General features: G+C 35.6%; 1 non-coding gene across 1 annotated transcript; it reads left to right on the forward strand.

The window, feature by feature from the left end:
* Positions 1-6644: 6644 nt before the first annotated feature.
* Positions 6645-6752, forward strand: LOC116095178. The gene has a single exon (XR_004120499.1). It is a non-coding gene; the product is annotated as a U6 spliceosomal RNA (small nuclear RNA).
* The last annotated feature ends 9315 nt before the right edge of the window (positions 6753-16067 follow it).

Below are 16067 nucleotides of genomic sequence, written 5' to 3' on the forward strand. Positions count from 1 at the left end.
TGTATTACCTCACTCAGGATGATATTCTCCATATATCCATCCATTTCCCTAAGAATTTCATAAACTCATTGTTTTTAATAGCTGAGTAGTACTCCATTGTATAGATGTACCACATTTTCTGTATCCATTCCTCTGTTGAGGGACATCTGGGTTGTTTCCATTTTCTGGCTATTATAAATAAGACTGCTATGAACATTGTGGAGTATGTGTCCTTATAGGAGGAACATTTTCTAAATCTGGATAACATCTGTGAAGAATGCCCATGAATACCTATCTCAGCTACTATCTTATTGCTCTGATGAGAAACAAGGACTAAGGCAACTCTTATAAAAGAAATTATTTAATTGAGGGCTTGCTTACTGTTTTAGAGATTCAGTCTAGGATGGTGGACTTAATCACTAGATCATTGTGGTAAGTGGACATGTGAAGGACAGTAGTTGAAAGCTTTTTGCAGGTATCTGAAAGAGAGAGGGATAGATAGAAGGAGGAAGGGAGGGAAAAGGGGAGGAAAGAAGGAAAGAAGGAAGAAAGAGAGGAAGGAAATGAGGGAGATTGGCATAGTCCACTGCCATTGATACACCTCTTCTAACCTGGGTCATATTCCTCTAATCCTTCCCAAAGAATTCCACTCCATGATGACTATGCATTCAAATAAATCAACTTTTCTGAGCCATTATCATTGAAATAGCCACTACATGTAAATTCATATGCTATGTACAGATGAAATAATTTAATGATTTGAATAAAAGAACTTTTCAGAATCGGTATGAAAATCATGACTACTATAATTATGTAAGTTGAAGGAAGTTGTTATAACGTAGATGGTATAGTTAGGTACACATCTGCCAATGAATTAATAAACCAAATATTTTCTTGAAATACTTAACTTATTCTTTAGAATGAATAAAAAACATTGATGAAATGTATTGTTTTACAAAATATCAAAACAAGTAAAAAAATCACAGAAAACATTACATTCCTATATATTTTTGAAACAGGAAAAGCATAAGTTAATGTGTTGTCCCTAATTTGAATTTTTATGTAAGGTAAAATGTTGAAATGTATAAGAATAATGTTGTAAATATAGGAGAGAAAAAATTCATGGCATTTTTGCTTTTGTCTTTTGCATAATTGCCATGGTTAGCTTATCATCTCTCTTAAACTGGAACTCAACATATTTTTCCAAGAGAATTTCCTTGAATCTCTGTACCTGTCTAATTTAGAAGAAATATGGACAACATTATAACTTTTAAAAACAGTACTCCAAACCAAAAGAGAAATTGTCATAGCTAATATTATGCCATGATTAAGTGTGATTTATCTCTGGCATGTACAGTTAGTTGAAAATATAAAAAAATGATAGAAACAATTGGCCAATAAAATGAATGATAAGAACAGCAGGATCATATTAATAGATGTATAGTTGGGTGGTGGTGGCACACGTCTTTAATCCTAGCACTTGGGAGGCAGAGGCAGGCCGATTTGTGAGTTCAAGGCCAGCCTGGTCTACAGAGTGAGTTCCAGGACAGCCAGGGCTACACAGAGAAACCCTATCTTGAAAAACAAACCAAAAAAGAGAGAGATGTATAAAATCATCCACTGAAAATAATCAGAATAAAATCCATAAAAATTTAGATATAGAACATGTATAACATTGTAAACTACAAAGTTGACAAAATTGATACTCTGTTGATCTGAAGTAAAATTAAGGAGAAAGCAAACAAGTAAGCAATTGTATTCATAATCCGTTGGAACACATTCAAAGGTTGACTTCCCTCTTCTTTTCATATGCTAGGGAGCTTTTATTTCAGGAGAGCTAGTTATATTACTCAGTAGCCTTCGCAGCCCTCATATAGGTCCCCATACTCCACTGACTCATGAGTCAGGGTGTGAGAGTGTACTTGATTTCTTTCTTAAAAGTTTCTCATTTCAAGTAGTTCATAGGCAAATTATTCCCTAGTTATCATTGTGTACACCACCAGGACATTATTAAGAACCCATCTATATGGTTATTCGTTGATTTTGTCCCTTCCTATGTATTGAAACTGCCTGCAGTTTCATGAACTGGACTCTCTCAGGAGAAGGACCAAAGGATCTGAAATAGAGGGTTAGAAATACAAAGAGAAATCATGAAGCCAAGTTGCATCCCAATCAAGGCTTCACTTTACTTAGAATAAGCCAGGGTTTTTATAGTCACAGGAGAAACCGAAATCAAATCTCTAGATTACATGATATTTGCATTCTGCAAAAAAGGTTCAGGTGCCAAGGTCCCCAGGTTTGGAAGATCTTCAGGTGGTGGGCTTACTCGGGCGGTGGGCATGCTCAGGCGCCTTTTTCAAAGACAGAACTGACAGTCTGCATCTGTCCCAGCTCCCCAGGTGTTAGCCTTCCAGCAGAGACTGCCAGAAGTCCCATGACTGAGGGGAAGGAGGAGGTAACATGAATTATAGATAAAATCTCCAGATTGTCATTTATTACTTATAATTCTCTTTCTCCTTGTTTGTTTCTTCTCATGGCTTCTAAATATTTAGATAATGGCAAGATGTATTGATGGAAGATTCAAATGTATTTTGGTTCCTTTTTTTGTCCTTGGAATTGAGAAAATTCAAGCCAACATTGCCATCCCCCCAGTTTTATCTACTAATTTAAAGACTACTGGTTAGCATGTGCATTTTATTCCTCAATATAAGTTCTCCCTTTTATCAGCAATTTTTTTCCTATGGTGACAGTTTAACCTATCTTAGGTGTCTTATTTTCCAGACAAGAGCCAGATAACTGATAACTGCAGCCTGTTTAAGATCCTGTGCCATAGGTACTACTTGCATATACTGTAAAATATTCCATGGTTTTCAGCTATTTGATGGGCTCTTCATACCCTTGTAACAGAATGAATTCACTAAAGAGGTAGGCTATTCCACATCTCAGAAATAAGAGAGTAATTCTGTGATTCTCTACCCCACCAGACAGGTCACCATTAGATGGGACAGCCTGTGTTGACTGTCTTTTCACACATTTCGTTCTTTTCACAGAGAATGAAACCAACTCCAGCACGAAGTTATGCTATTCCTTACCACAAGGGAAAGGAGAGCTGTATAAAGATTGTCTTCGTGGATATTCTATCCTCAGAAAACTTATCTTTGGCTTCATGATGGACCTGCAGCAGAGACAATGTTACTATTTCAGGCTATCTTTGGTTCTGTCATGTATAAATTTAGTCCTCAAATGTTGTGACATTAATACTGTGTTGACAAGCATAATGAATGATCATCCAAGATAAGAGTACAATGACTAATCAAAGAAATGAGTTCACTAAATCCTAGTTTGTTGAATTAATAAGCTTATTTATAGATGAATACACAAGAAGTCACACATAAGTGCAAGTGCAATTTATGGGCAGTTAAAGCCCCATGAAAAATCTCCATAGGTAGATACATTCAACAATTATGAACTCTCCTTTATCATGGAAGGCTAATTTTTGAACATTTAAGTAGGAGTTGGGATAAGAAGTGTTTTTACATCCTTAGCATTTCAGTTTCCCTTAGTCTTCCATAGTTTTAGATCAGCAGAAAACCAAGATAAAATGACCATATGATTGATTGTAATCAGTTATATAAATAACACTATGTGAAGTTTTTAAATATTTACAAATGAAACTCATTTAGTACACATTTAGATATGTGTTTATATGTATTATTTTTGTGAAAATAACATTTGCCCTTGAATGTTCATAGAGTTTAAAAAGTATAATCATTGACCTAGAGTGATTCATTTTGTAATGTCTTAAATGTAAAGAGATGAAAATGTGAAAATGACACGTTCAGTATAAACTATACTCCATTCTGTTTTCTAGGCTAGTGGTGGATGCTTGAGGTAGGCTCTTAGTAAGCTGAAAAGTGTCATAAGCTGCTGGTGGGGGTCTATAAGTCATAGAGCCATAAACATGGCAATTCAGTGTTTTAGAAGACATTGCCAAACTGAAATTTGCTGGGTACAGTATATTCAATATTCAGTGAAGAGTATATATTCATTTGTTAACCTCATCACAAGTAGCCTGCTTGGAGTTCTAGATGTAGCCTTTTTTTCTTTCTTTTTTTAAAAAAATTATCATTTTATTTGTTTACATTTCAGACGATATTCCCCTTCCTGATTTCCCCTCCACAACCCCCCTATCCCATCCCCTGTCCTCTTTGTCTCTATGAATATGAACCTCCACCCCATTGCCCACTCCTGCCTCACCCTATAGCATTCTCCTACAATGGGACATGGAGCCTTCACAGGAACAAGGGCCTCTCCTCTCATTGATTCCAGATTAAGCCATCCTTTGCTCCATATGTAGCTGGAACCATGAATCCTTCCATAAGTAATCTTTGGTTGGTAGTTTAGTCCCTGGGAGTTCTGTGTGTTCTTGTTAGTTGATATTATTCTTCCTATGGGGTTGCAATCCCCTTGAGCTCCTTTAAGTCCTTCTTTTAGCTCTTCCAATGGGGTTCCCAAACTCAGTCTGGTGGTTGGCTGTGAGTATCTGCATATGTGTTTGTCAAGTACTGGCAGAACTTCTCAGTACAAGGCTCCTGCCAGTGAAGGGGACCGGCCCATGGTCTCTCTTCCTCCGTGGGTATACACCAACTGGGTTAATTGGGTCCTGGGAAGGCAAACGGTTAACAAGGAAAGACACAGACGCCAGGTAGAAGTGATAAGAGAGAGCTTTACTGTAATTCACTCAGTATTTATAGTTAGGCTTGGGAACCAGACCCAGAGGAATTGACACTTGCCCATATAACATAAACAGGAGAAAATCCATTAACACCAGACCAGAAGGAGATCTTGAAAGGAAGATCGGGTAAACCTTTAACATAAGCATGAGACCTGCTAAGTCTTTGATCTAAGGAGCAGCAGTCAGGACTCCTCCACACAGCAGGTGCTCAACTCCAGCTTGCAGCTGCTTTACAAAACCAAGTCACTCCCAAGCAACAAGGTTGGGAGAAGGAGTCCACATGCCAGCAAGCACTTCTTGGCATCACCAATAGTGCCTGGGTTTCCTGTCTGCAGATGGGATTCACTGGATGGCCTTTCCTTCAGTCTTTTGCCCCTGAATTTCCTTTTGACAGGAAAATTTCTGGGTTAACAATTTTGAGATATGTGGATGACCCCATCCCTCAACTGGGGGCCGTGCCTGTCTCTACAGGTTCTCTCTCCCCTTTGTTGGGTATTTCAGCTAATATCATCCCTGTTGGGTCCTGTGAGCCTCTTGCTTCCTGGAAATCTGGGAATTTCTAATAGTTATCCTCAGTTCCCCATCCTCCACTCCAACATGTTTCTTTTCAATTTCCTGAAACTTTGTACTTCTCTTTTGTCCCTTATAATACCTGTTCCTGCCCTTCTTTTTCCCTCCCCCTCCCCTCTCCATCCTACATCTCTCCCTCCTTCTACCTCCTATAATTAACTTCATAAAATGATTTTGTACCCTATTCTGTGTAAAATTGAAACATCCATACTTTGGTCTTCCTTCTTAAGCTTTATATGGTGCGTTGGTTTTATCGAGGGCATTCTGAGCTTTTGGGCTAATATCCACTTATCCGTGAGCACATACCATGTATATTCATTTATATTTTGGTTACCTCACTCAATATGATGTTTTTTGGTTCTATTCATTTGCCTAAAATTTCATGAAATTTTTTAATAGCTGAGTGCTATTCAACTGTGTGTAGCCATTTTGAATTTAGTGTCTTGAATTTCTTTTCTTTTGTAATTTATTTATTTTTTAATAGATATTTTCTTTATTTACATGACAAATGATATCTCCTTTCCCGGTTTTCCCTCCAAAAAAAGAAAAAAAATAAATTAAAAAGTACCCTGTTCCCTCCCTCTCTCACCAACCCACCCTATCTGGCTTCCTGGCACTGGTATTTCCCTACACTAGGGCATAAAACCTTCACAGTACCAAGGGCCTCTCCTCCCTTTCATGACTGACTAGATTATTTTCATAGTTTTAGTAAAATTTATTTGCTATGATATTTTATTAAAATATTTCTAAAAATGTAAAAACCAGTGTCATTAAATACATATTCAGTGCTACTTAAGTATGAGAACTGTCTAAGACACAAATATTTTGCTACAAATTTAATAAAGCCTTTCTACCTATTAAACTGTAACTACTTTCCCTGACTCCACCACAACTCTGATAACCTTTCACTCTCTGAGGGTTCTTTTTTTCTTTTCTATTTTTGTTTTCTTTGGAATCTCATGTGATAGTGTGATAATCTGTGTTTGGCTTTTTTTGCTGAAGATAATGTCTTCAACGTCTACATTGCAGCATGTATCAAAATTTCATTATTATTAGTTTTTAACCAATGCCCTATTTATTCGAATTTTAATCATTCCATTCCATTAGTTTACATCTTAAATGATATCCCACTTTCCTGTTATTCCCTTCACCAACCCCCCATCACATGATATCCTATTTCCTGGTTACCCAACCACCAACCTCCCATCCCATCCCACATCTGCCCTACCTACTTCTCTTTGCCTCAATGAGAGTGCTCCCTCACCCACCCACACTTTCCTGCCCCACCACTCCAGCATCCACATACTCTGGGATATCAAACCTCTCCAGGACCAAGGACCTCCCCTCCCACTGCTGTGAGGCAACTCCCTTTGGTAGCACATATATTAAAATTGTAACAATTCAGAGAAGACAAGGATGGCCCCTGAGCAAGGATGACACACAAATTCGTGAAGCATTCCAATTTTAATTTTATCCACTTATTTATCTGTTAGTAACTTCTTCAGTTGTCTTATTTCTTTTTCTCCTGTGAGTAATGTTTCTATAAACATTAGCTTATTGTTATCTCTTTGGACCTCTGATATCTCAGCTCTTTTCTTGGTAGATTCAAAATAACAAATTACCTCTTGATATGATAATACATGATCACCTGTGAAGAAGTCATCAAATTCATTTCTACAGCAACTGCATGAAGTTACACTTAGTCCACTTTGCACACATGGCATCATTGCCTGACACCTTGCCAAGACTCTAATATTCTCTTTTAGAAATTATGTTCAACTTAGTTAACACAAACATTCATAATGCTGAAAATCTCTAAATAAATATTTCTTATACATGAAATATTTAAGTCCTATAAATGAATGCATTGAATATAAATGTTATTTCTTCTTTGAAATCATATTAGTCATATTTTGTAAACATTTTACTGTATCTAGCATGTTGGTTTTGTTGTTATTGTTTACTTTTTGGTATTATGTTTTGGTACACAGTTGTTTTTATCCTTAGAAAAACACAATTAACACAAATGTTATTTTCTTATTTGTGCTTTTGTGGTTGAATATTATCTCTACACATATATTATTGTTTCTAAACTTATGAAAACTTGAGTTCTGTTGTACATATTAGTGTTTTAGCTGTTTAATGTGTTTCATATAGTATTTTTAGCATTTACATTTTTGAATACCATTCACTAAAAAGATTAATTTTCACTATGAATGATGTAGGTATTCTGGTTATATTCAACTACCATTCCATGTGAAGCATTATTTTTGATTTTCTCATCTGCAGTTTATCTGTCATCTGATAGTATTATACTGTTTAAAACCCCATCAATTTGAAGTATGTTTGAGGATGTAAGGTATGCAAGCTATACATTTTTTATTTTATACATGAATTGAATTTACTTTTGTCTTTGTTTGAATGTTAAGTATGTGTACAGTGCACATGTGTCAGTAAGAGAAAACTTCTGAATGCTAATTCCTTATTTCTACCATATCAGTTGGGTCCCAGGTGTTAAACTCAAATCATCAGTTTTGGTGGCAAGTAAATTTATCTGATGAGCTATTTCATCTGGCCTTCAACTTTTCTTTATTAGGGTTTTGATAATGAGAGACCATAAAATTTAATATGAATTTGACATGGTAGTTTCACATGAAGAAAGATTTAGTCTTCATCATAATTTCAGATGGTTCAGTCAGTCCATGATCAGTTTTTTTCTATTTCTTTTTGTCCTATGACAAAGTAAAGATACAACTGTGGAATAGTGTAGGAAAAGATGCAGATGACATCATGGTGCCCAAGAAGTGTGTGTGTGTGTGTGTGTGTGTGTGTGTGTGTGTGTGTGTGTGCATGTGTGTGTGTACGTTGTGTGTGTGTGTATGTGTGTGCGTGCATGCCTGCATGCCTGCATGTGCGCCTGTGTGTGTGTGCATGCATGCGTGTGTGTGTGTGTGTATACGTGGGTGTCAGCAAGTTGCATGCAAAACTGCATGAAAACGGAACATTTGGAGTTGTTTTTCTCCTTCTAGTAGATGGACTCTGGACATGTAATTCAGGTTATCTGGTTTGGCAGAAATGCCTTAACTAAAGACTAAGGGTGCAGCTGGAAATAACACCAAACTGAAGGCTAAACTGTACTGGATCAACATCAATTCACTTGTCAATCATGGAACTGAAATCTACAATCCCTCTAGCAGGCTTCAGCAGTTTAAAACCAGTCATTTCAGAAGATTCTTTCAGTACAAGTATTACCTCCGTGGAGACTCGGATTCCTGACAATTCCTGTAGGTTGCCCTTATATCCCTTCCCAGTTCTTTTTTTAAACTGCCCAGTTTAATAAACTACTTCACCTTCTTATCTCATTTTATCTCAGTGAGTATCCTACGTGTGACCATATTATTCAATGTGGTAAACCTATTCTCTTACTTTAAAATTGGAAGACAGATGTATCAATCATAATATGTAATTCTCTGTTGGGATCTAGCTCTGTAGAAACTCAGGCTGTATCATGAAGGGATAGAATGAAGCTAAATTTATGAAAGCAAGTAGATATAAGAGCTTTAAAAACCATATTTCTCAATTTGTAGCCGTTACCACTATAGTATGTATTTGTTTCCCGTCGAGTCTAAGATAAAATTTAACCCCCTCTCTAGAGTCATGTTATTATAATCTTTAAGATTTATTTATTTTCTAAAATCCAGTATGCTTGTTTGTGTGTGGAGACAAGACCGCATAAGATGTATATGAAAAACCCCAGAGCTCCTCCTCTGCCTCTCCAGTATTGGGTTTACAAGTGTGTTCCTTCACATCTGGATTTTCCTTCTTTTTTTTTTTTTTTTTTTTTTTTTTTTTTTTTTTTAAAAAAAAAAAAAAAAACATGTTTCTGCAGATGTTCAGCTCCTCATGCTTGCAATTGAGGGACTTTATTGACTGGACTACTATAAAATTATTCCAACAAAATTAACACAACTGTAGAAGACATTGAGATAGTAATATTCTAGTAGGCTGAACAAACAAAAAATTAATTGTTAGCAAGCATAAATGCTTGTTAACACTTTGCATGTTGGCTGAAAATTCTAATTACATTATAATTAAAAATAATTTTAATATTTTTAGGACTAAATAGTTATTTGTCATGTTAATCACTTTTGTTCAGGTCACAATGTGTGATGGTAGTAGCAGAACAAAATGAAGACCATGTATATTTGGCTGTACCATTCAGACACCTTTTTGTAAGTAATTATTTATTTGGTTTTATTTCTGGTTATTATACCTTCTGCTTCTAGCTAAGCTTAATTTGCTTTTCTTTGAGCTGGTGGCTCTTCTGCATTAGTTGTTGACACCATGCTACTGAGAATCACAAAATAAAAACAGTAATAATTATGTGTTTCTGTAATTATTGCAAAGCACACACCTTTGAACAGACATGTCAAAAATATTTCTGTGAGATTACTGAACTCTTGAATGACCAAAGTGATTCATATTTTCTAGTTAACATTTTCCTCTTTCTGATTCCATACACTCTACCAAATAGACTACAGGAAAATTTTCCTGGGAGTGGGGGGCGTTACTTCCATTGCATAACAACCATAGGTCATTGGACTACAGATCTCTTTCTAAAGGCTGCTAAAAAGGTCTTTGTTTAATGGCAAACAGCTTTTACTAACTTCCCAGGATTCCAGAAAGGCTAATCAGCAGTTCTAGTCGGCAGCACATTTATTACTCTGTGACGTGCTGGAGACAGCTGGTTACAAATAGAACTGCCTCTAGAAAAGTGCTGTGCCAGTATTTTATAATAAAGTGCACCAATTAGATGCATTCATTAGGACAAACCGCTTGTCTTCTTCCATAGTGATGCTTTAAAAAAATCACAATATACTTTTGAGCTCAGCCTTCTGTATTATTATTATTAATCAAACAAAATGCATCACAACATATTGATGTGAAAGCCATATATACATACTCAATATTCATTTGTTAGAGCCTACACTGACCAAAAAGTGATATGATATAAGACAAATGTTTCTCTACTAAAGGAATCTTATATCTTTAAAGAATATTATCACAACAAGTAATTTGAGAATTTTCTTCAAAATTTCTGTTAGGAGTTATGGTTCATAACTCTACACATACATGCTTAATTTTTTATTTTGCCATATAGACTTAATATCATCAATACAGTTTTATTTTAGTATCAATAGAGTTCAGAGATTACAAAACCCCAAAATTGGGGCATGGAATTATAAAGATGTAATATGGAGAAGAATCTGCCTTTCTTAGGGTGGAGGGCAACCAGATTATTATACAACACTGAGGAGAACAGAGCAAGATGGATCAGACTGTTTTCTCTGATGACAACATTATTTCTCAGTTTCCTACTTATACACAAAAGCATTCAGTAGCTGCCAATACTCAATTCTTTTCTAAAATGGGTGTAATTTGCTTTAGGACCTGACCTGAATTGCAACTATTTTTCTATCTTTTTGAATACAGAAACACTATGCATGATAATACTCTTGGACATTTGCTTCTATTTATTCACAATTTATATAGTTTATGTTCTTATGCATTGTTGGTAATTGAAAACACACAGCACTTATAATTACTTATTTTTATGACTGACCTCAAGCTGAAGAAGTGACTATTGTAAAGAAATGGTAGCTCATATAATCAGAGTAATTTTCAAATAAATGAAATATCACCTACAAGTTCATACTAAAACCCTGCTTTTGAATATATTACCATAATATTTATTTTTTCACCCACTAACCTTTCTACTTGCTATAATTAATGTAGTCATTTAAGAAAGCCCATCCTCACATGCCTGAGTTAACAATATAAACTATGAATAATAGTTAGCATACAAATGTACAAAGAGTGCAAATCATATGAAAGCTTGTATTGGAGACATTAAGCATCTCCTGTTGAATAGTATCCAGGATAATAAAGGGTGTTTTGCATTGATCTCTGCAAATGTGTATCAAATATTAAAAACTAATACAAGTTATTTTCATACAGAAATGATTCATGTGATCTGACATCGAAGAGTATAGTACTGTATATATCTTTGTTATATTCTCTTATATGTGATGTACTTTCCTGTTTAATACAAATCATATCGATACATTAATTAACTCTACAGTTGCATTGATAAGTTATTATGGATGTATATGTGTGATGTAGTATCACTGAAACTGATTTTTTATTTTTTTGGTTTTTTGAGACAGGGTTTCTCTGTGTAGCCTTGGCTGTCCTGGAACTCACTCTGTAGACCAGGCTGGCCTCAAACTCAGAAATCTGTCTGCCTCTGCCTCCCAACTGCTGGGATTAAAGGTGTGCGCCACCACTGCCCAGTGAAACTAGTTTTAACTGAGAGTTTAAATCTAGATAAACTAAAAATACATTCACTATTTAAATATTTTCAAATTATTTTATATATAACCAATCACTTTTATTTATTTTAGACATTGTTCTTCCATATGATACATGGGCCAAGCTGACTCTGAGTTAATGACCCTCCAACACACATCACCAGAGTGCTTTGTACTTAGAGACATACCACAAGGTTTGGTAGTATTGTATATGTTTTTTATACATGTCAATATATTTAAGAATATGAATAGGAAATGGCTTATTATTTCCCATTTATTTTTATATTATAATCAAAAATATGATTTAATTTTATTTTTTACAATTTGGAAATATTTGAATGCTTGTTTATACAATAATTTTTTATTAATATAGAATAATTTCTATGGATTAAAATACTGATATGTATTGTAATAAATATAACATAAACATGAATAATGAGCTATTAGATATTTTTAACATTGAATATTGTAAAAAGAATACTGAAAGTAAAATCAAGATATGGTTGCTGTCACATGGACTAATGATATACAAATAGAGTCACACATAATTTTGATATCCTTTTAATTTTAGATTTCTTTAACATTACTCTAAGTGATATGATATTGTTATATGGAATTCAGATAACCTCTGGTAAGTATTGGGTAAATAGTATATAATTTGTAATTATCTGATAAATGATTAAGTAAGTTTGATTTTCATTATTTTGTAGGATCATTAGTTTATTGTCCAAAAAAGTCCCTCACAAAATGCAATGCCTAAAATGTGTGAGCAGTGATGTCACATGAGATAATTCATTAAAATGGTTCCTTTTATTCTTTTATGGTAACGGCTTGGGTCCAAGATGTTAAAGCACAGAGAATGCACTTTTATTCAATATTCATTTAGAAGCCAAAAGTAAATTACAAATTCTATCTAGTCTAAAATAAACTGATCCTGACTATACCAAGCAAACTGGCAACTCCCTAGCTGGCATAAAAGTCATTTGTCCTCATGGACATGGGTCGGGGAAGCAGAAACAAGGCACAAAGTTTTGAATGATAACAGAATTCCTGCTAGAAAGTCTAAAAGAGCAGTCCTGCAACACAGACTGAGTCCTGCTATTTTTACAAAGACAAATTCAGAAGATGTAAATCTATAGAGAAGATCGAGGCTTCAATACTGAAAAACAAAAGAAGAAATGCATAATAGCACAAAAGATAGATAAAGTAGAGAAATTAAACTGGTTAGAACAGAAATTCCATTTTAAAGTGGGGAAGAGCCTCAAGCACATGGGCACAGGAGAAAATGTTCCTGAACAGAACGCAAATAGCTTAGGCTATAAGATCAAGAATTGACAAATGGGACCTCATAAAATTGCAAATCTTCTATTAGGCCAAGGAACCTCTAAATAGGACAAAAACGGCAACCTACAGATTGGGAAAATATCTTTACCAATACATCCGATAGAGGGCTAATATCCAATATATACAAGGAACTCAAGAAGTTAGAATCCAGAGAACTAAATAACCCTATTAAAAAATGGAGTATAGAGCTAAACAAAGAATTCTCAACTCAGGAATTGTGAATGGCTGAGAAGCACCTAAAGAAATGTTCAATATACTTAGTCATCAGGGAATGCAAATCAAAACAACCCTGAGATTCTGCATCACACCAGTCAGAACGGCTAAGATCAAAAACTAAGGTGACAGCAGATGCTGGTGAGAATGTGGAGTATTTTGTTCTTCTCCCTTGAGTATTTTGCTCTCCTTCTAAGAAGTACCAAAATACCCACACTTTGGTCTTCCTTCTTCTTGAGCTTCATGTGGTCTGTGAATTGTTTCTTGGGTAATCTGAGCTTCTGGACTAATATCTACTTATCAGTGAGTGCATACCATGTGTGTTCATTTTAGACTGGGTTAGCTCACTAAGGATGACATTTTCTAGTTCCATCCATTTGCCTAAGAATTTCATGAATTCATTGTAATAGCTGAGTAGTACTCCATTGTGTAAATGTACCACATTTTCTGTATCCATTCCTCTGTTGAGGGACATCTGGGTTGTTTCCAGTTTATGGCTATTATGAGGTTGCTATGAACCTAGTGGAGCATGTGTCCTTATTACATGTTGGAACATCTTCTGGGTATATGTCCAGGAGTGGTATAGCTGGATCCTCAGGTTCACTATGTCTAATTTTCTGATTATACAAACTGATTTCCAGAGCGGTTGTACCAGCTTGCAATACTAACAGCAATGAAGGAATGTTCCTCTTTCTCCACATCCTCACCAGCATCTGCTGTTACCTGAGATTTTGATCTTAACCATTCTCACTGTTGTGAGGTGGAATTTCAGGGTTGTTTTGATTTGCATTTCCCTGATGACTCAGGATGTTGAACATTTCTTTAGGTGCCTCTCAACCATTCACTATTTCTTAGTTGAAAAATATTTGTTCAGCTCTGCACCACATTTTTAATAGGATTATTTGGTTCTCTGGAGTCCAACTGTAAACAGAGACTGAAGGAAAGGCCATTTAGACACTGCCTTACCTGGGGATCCATACCACATATAATTACCAAACCCAAACACTATTGCAGATGCCAACAAGTGCTTGCCGACATGAGCCTGGTATAGCTGTCTTGTGAGAGGCTCTGCCAGTGCCTGACAAATACAGAGGTGGATGCTCTCAACCACCCACTGAACTGATCACAGGGTCCCCAGTCGATGAACTAGAGAAAGGACTCGATGAGCTTCATGGGTTTTCAGCCCCATAGGAGAAACCACATTATGAACCAACCAGTACTCCCAGAGCTGCCAGGGAGTAAACCACCAACCAAAGAATACAAATGGAGGGACCCATGCCTGCAGCAGCATAAGTAGCAGAAGGAGGCCCTGTCAGTCATCAATGAGAGGAGAAGCCTTTGGTCCTGTGAAAGCTTGATGCCCATGAGTAGAGGAATGCCAGGACAGGGAAGCAGGAGTGGGTGGTTTGGTGAATAGGGGACAGGGATAGGGGATTGTTTGTTTTTGGAGAGGAAACTAGGAAAGGGGATACCATTTGAAATGTAAATAAAGAAAATATCCAAATCAAAAATATTGGTGCCAAACGAAAATCTGGAAATTTGTATCTTAAAAATTAGTTATCACAGAAATCTGTAGTTAATAAATACGTCTAACTTGATTTACAGAAGCTTGTAACTAATCCATGCACTTGCTTGCTTTATGTGGATTCAGGAATGCTCTGTGTGTTCTGTTGGTGTTGTTTCTGTAGTCTTCTTGATTAGAGTCCCTAACCTTGCTTCTGCCACTATGGATGGAGGCAGCCCCATAAATACTTTGATTTTATGCTCTTAATTTCATGGAAGACTTTGAGCCCCTAACAGAAAACAATGAAAATGTTCACTGCTGTTTGGGAAGTTAGTATTATCACATGACAATTTACAAAGTATTATGCAAAATTTAAATTTTTATTAAAATTAGTTTTTTATATTTGCATGCTCCCAAACAAATTCACTATGGAGATTTAAATGAAAAAATTTCTTATTGCCTCAGGCAATTAAATGCTTGGTCTCTTGAAAGTTTAGAGCATAATTTTTTTTTTTAACAGAGAAAGAAATTCCATACGCATAGTCTTTGACAACCTGAGTCCTCACTTTCCTTTGAGTTCTCTCTTTCTGCTTCATATTTGTGATGGAAGATGTGACCTTTCAACTTCCTGCTTCTTGTTCCATGCCTCCTGCCATGCCTATTATATGCTGCCATGCTTCTCACAAAGATGGGTTCATAATACTGGAAACATAAGTCAGAAAATATATGTGTATGTGTTTGTGTGTCTATGTGTGTGTGTCTGTGTATGTGTGATGTGTGTATGAGTGGGTATCTGTGTCTGTGTGTGTATCTGTGGGCATGTCTGCATGTTGCTTTTGATCATGTTTTTATATCAACAAATATTTTATATATATACATACATATATATTTGCCTTTTCAAAATAATTATCTTAAATATTTTTATTACCTTAAAGCACAGGGTACTCAGAATTTTCTTCTTCCTGGTTATTGTATGCAGATTCTTCCTGGTTATTGTATACAGAGAGCCACTGCTTCTCAACAGATCTAAGGTACAGAATGTCACAATAATCTGTCTCAACTACATTTTACTAATCTTCCACTATATTCTGTTGCATGGTTACTTCTAACTCTCCATGCATTCCCAGGTGTGCCTTATCCAATCACTTGTAAACTTTTGTTCCTCTTGATTTCTCAATGGAAATCAAGATTTTGCTAAAAAGCAAAGCAAAACAAAACAACAACAACAACAACATGAAAACAACTTTCTATGCTTAAACCTACCTTGTGAATCTATTTTTATTATTGCACACCAATTATCAATATCATCTGTTTTCACTCATTACATTTTTCACATCAAGAAATAAGTTTA

Source organism: Mastomys coucha, unplaced genomic scaffold, assembly GCF_008632895.1.
Source record: "Mastomys coucha isolate ucsf_1 unplaced genomic scaffold, UCSF_Mcou_1 pScaffold17, whole genome shotgun sequence".
Taxonomy (NCBI): Eukaryota; Metazoa; Chordata; class Mammalia; order Rodentia; family Muridae; genus Mastomys; species Mastomys coucha.